Consider the following 4,696-nt stretch of genomic DNA (forward strand, 5'->3'; position numbering starts at 1 on the left):
AGTTCTACTGAGCTTCTGCTTCACAGGCATGCACTTAGGTCTCAAAGGCAGGAAATGTTGCACAATATCAGTATTTAGACCAGGCATGTCTTTATATGACCAGGCAAAGACGTCGACGTATTCTCGTAGCAGCTCAATCAACCCTTTCTTAACAGATTCTTCCAGGAGTGCCCCAATCTTCACTTCTCGCACACAATCTTCAGACCCCAAATTGACTGTTTCCAGATTCTCAAGATGTGGCTGAATGATCTTCTCTTCATGCTCAAGTAGACGGGTAATCTCGTCAGGAATCTCTTCAACATTATTGTAGCGGGGTATTCGTTACCATTAGAGATATTGACTAAATCCAAGGTAAATCATACAAGTCGAGTCGCCACCGCACTTCTATTTATCCAAAGGAATGGTTAGAAAGCGAACAAAAACCTAAAAGTTTTATCGAATCAAAAACTAGTAAAAGAGAAATTCAAAATAAGTGTTATGAAGAGAAATTTTGAAAATCAAAAGCATAAAGCTTAGGTTTCTAATGTTTGAAAACAATTGTTAAATGTTTGCACAAAAAGTTTTAGCTTGGGTTAGAGTGGAGAGAAGAAGAAGAAGGGCTAAGATCCTAAGCAATGCAAAAGGTGAAGGATAAGAACAAAACCACAAAATGAGTTCCTCTCTTGAGATCATATGGATGATCCAAGTAGCTCCCATCCTTTGGAATAAGCAATCACATAAACATAAACCCAAGCAATCATCAATCAAATGAACTCTTGGAAGGTTCTTCAAGGCATCTTGTAACCATTTCTCTTAGAAGCTCATGGCAATGGTTCCTCAAATTTGAATCAAGGTGGAAACCCTAGCACAAGAACACACACATCAAAGAGTTTTATGAAGCAAATCAAGAATGGACAAGAGTGAGTTTAAAGGCTTGGTCCTTCTAATCCATCTTTAACATTAAGGTCCTTTTACTCCAATTTTTGCATAGGGAATGTCCTAGAAATTAAGTCCATTTGTCCATTTCTTTGCATTTGGTCCACAACAAACAAAACAAAACACAAGCACAATAGTATATACACAACTATGTGCTCAAGTGAGCAAAAGGCAAATGGCATTAACATAAACATGTGCTCAAGTGAGCAAAGGGCAAAACAAATGGATAATATGTGCAAGAATAGTAAATTGCATAAAAGTAAAGAGCAAAAATAAATGTTAATTGTTAATGGTTAGTGTTAGTAGTTAGTGTGCCATAAGGCAAATTTAGCGCTATGTTAAGCAATCGTAATTGGACTTATGTAGAAGTCACAACTATATGAGGCCGGTCAATAATAATGTAGGCAACAACACAAGTTAGAAGTCTTGATTAGTGAACCAAGTTCCAACAACTTGCCATGCCAAAAAGAAAAAGAGAATTGATCTTGTATTGGTTTAAGCCTTTTGTATGATTTAGGAAACAACCTATCCTTAATGCAAAGCCATTCACTTGATCAATTGATCAAGATGAATTAGATTTGAATCAAGGAAGGTTAAGTCTCCCTAATCAATACTAACTTATCAACCTTCAACTCATTGATCAAAAAGAAAGAAGAAGAAGAAGAAGAAGAAGAAGAAGAATGGATAATGAAATGGAAAGATTAAAATGCATAAGGTGAAATAAGAATGTACCAATCCATGTGTATTGACCAAATGACATTGAAGGTCAAAGTCAAACAATGAGAAATCAGAAATGAGATGAAGATTGGAGGTCAAACAATAAGCAAAATATTTTTGGTATTTTTAATATTAAAATAAACTTGAATTAAAAATAAAAGAAAGGTCAAACTTCAAAATCACTTCAAATCAACCTTGAAAGGTCCAAGTGATTTATCCCAAGTTCAACAAGGTCAAACAAAGTTTGACAAAATATTTCAGCATTTTTAAAAGTCAGAAACTATTTTTAATCAATTAAAAATGAATAAAAATAACCTAATTGAACTAAAATCTCAAATAAATCTCAAATCAATTAAAAAATTGATGAGAATATTTTTCATAGATCCATCATCATTCAAATAGGTTAGGAAAATATTTTTGTATTTTTTGAATATCAAAAGCTATTTAAAATGAATTAAAAACAACCAGAAAAGAGAAAATTCACAAAAAATATCAAATGGTAAAATAGAAAATATTAAAAATCAGAATCAGAAACTAGAATTTATTTGGAGAAGAATGCAATTGGTCCCATATTTTTTGGATTTAAAATGAAGAAGATATGAATTTTTGAAAATAATGGAAATAAAAGAAATAAAATCAGAAAATAGAAAATGCCAAAAATCCAGAGGCGTCAGATCTGGATTCATTAATTGATGTGGCACATCTGAAGGCAAGGAGACGCGCGCGCATGGTGTACTTAAGTCAACAGCATCACACATGGCATTATTAAAAGTCATAAGATCAAACGGTTATGATATAAACTGGAAATCAGATCCAATGGTCCACAATGCATCTGGCAAAGGGACGGTCACCGGAGCCACCTTCTTCTCCGGTGAGCATGAAGATTCCGGCCAGAATTGCAGGTTTCAAAAACTTAACCCAAATACACGATCCATACATCATTGGAAAGCTGGGATGATGTACATCATCCCCGTACCACTCAATTCCACTCTAGATCTCTATATTGAGAGAAATCAGAGATGGAAATTCTGTGATGTTCAAGTGAACTTCATGGATTTCAAAAATTGAGCATTCAAAATAATTGCCTCTATGAAGAGGACTTCAGCCAACACAATATCCAAGCAAATAGATTAATAATTGGTGAGATTCGAAGAAAAAACCAGTTGAAGAACAACCTTGGATTCTGGAGATTTGAGCTTGCTTCCTTGCTTCCTTTGGCAAAACAGAAGTACAATGGACTAAAGGATGAAGGTCTAGGAGCTTTAGATCCAAAGATTCAACCAGATGTAGTTGAATTTTAGATCTGAAAAAATGAAGAAAAGTGAAATAGCTCCTTTGGTGAGAGGTTAGGTTTTCAGTTCAGTAGCATTTCAGGTTGATTCATGGATGAAATTTGGATGGAGTAGAGCTCTTATTTATAGATGGAATGGCAAGGTAAGTGTGATCAAAGCCGTGTGCATGGAATTGGATATTCATTGCATGGACTTGCATGATCATGCAAAAGGCCCAAATTCAATGCCAAATGCAATTTGAAATGAATGTGAGATGATTTGGACGTGTAGCTTGGAGTGAATTGGCTTGTGCATGGAGTTTTGATGTGTTATGCATAATTGAACCAAAAACTTCCCCTCTTCAAAAATGCCAATTGCCAAATCCAAATATGAGCATGTGAGTAATGGTTGGAAAGGTTTTGATGTAAGGAACAATTGTTATCTTGGGCAAAAATCCATTTGAAGTGTGGAAATTGGTGAAATTTGAGTTTAAAGTGCAAGGTGCAAAACATGTAAAGGCAAAGTTTCTAAATTTGGCCAATGTTCAAGCCCTTCTGTTTTGATGATGCAAGCCCCAAATGAAAAACCCTCCAACATAAAAGTTGTAGATATCTTCAAGACAATCAAAATGGACTTAAATTTTGAATCATTTGGATTTTTGATGAAATAGTTATGGGCACTTGAAGTTGGACTTTTTTGCCTTTCAATGCATTTGGTCCAAAGTGACCTATAATGTTTTGCATTATCACATGTATTTCCTTTGAGATTTTGAAATTTTGTTCAACATAACATTTGAATTATACATCTTAATCTTTCCAATGCATTTGATCTTACCTCAAAATCATAAAAAATGAATGAGTTATGTCCTTGGGAAGTTGACCCAATATTAGGGTTTCAGTCAAAATGACCTATAATGTCTTGGAATGGGAGATGACCTTCCAAGCTTCAAATCAATTTTTGATGAACATGAAAGTTGTTCATATTGTCCTTAGGAACATGTTTTCTTTTGGGATCATCTCCATTTGACCAACACATAAAAAGTTTGATCTCAGTGCATTTCAAAATAGTCAGATGAATTGACTGATCAACTTCTTAAGTACACAACTCATATCTTGATGAATTGATGATTGAGGACACTCAAATAAGTTCAAATATGCATGAAATGAAGAATTAAAGAACTTCCCTTGATTGCATTTGACCATGGGCTGATGTTGCTTCAAGAGCAAGGCATTGTGGTGCACAAATGAATTAGGGTTCCTTTGGGGGACAAACCTCAAACCCTTTGACTTGATTTGATCAAAATGATGAATCGAGATGCTAGGGAGGCATATTTGATGGAGGAGAGCTTTGGGAACCATTACCATGCTTGCTTTCATCTCCTCTTGACCTTATCATTGCACAAAGGATCTCCTAGATGCTTTGGGCCTTGTGATTGCTCAAGCTACAAACAAAAGATGTTAGTGACATATTTTTTTGTGCTTTTGGTTAGTAAACAAAATAAGAAAAACAATGATATACAAATCAAGCATGCTTGGTGATCTCAAACCACTCATAAGAGGTCCCACCCAAAGGTAAGGGGAACCAAGATGCTTATGATCCTTGAGGCAATGCAAATGCAATGTTATGATGCTATGAGGGATCTTAAGGACAAAATTAGGGTCTTACAATTATCTTCTTCCGCCTCAAACACAGGGAATTCAAAGTTGGGAGATGGTGTTGGATCATTATGTTCAATGGGTTTGATCAACCTGCATAATGATTTTGGATATAAAGAGCTTTAGAATTCAAACAAG

The sequence above is a fragment of the Lathyrus oleraceus genome, chromosome 6, assembly GCF_024323335.1.
Source record: "Lathyrus oleraceus cultivar Zhongwan6 chromosome 6, CAAS_Psat_ZW6_1.0, whole genome shotgun sequence".
Taxonomy (NCBI): domain Eukaryota; kingdom Viridiplantae; phylum Streptophyta; class Magnoliopsida; order Fabales; family Fabaceae; genus Lathyrus; species Lathyrus oleraceus.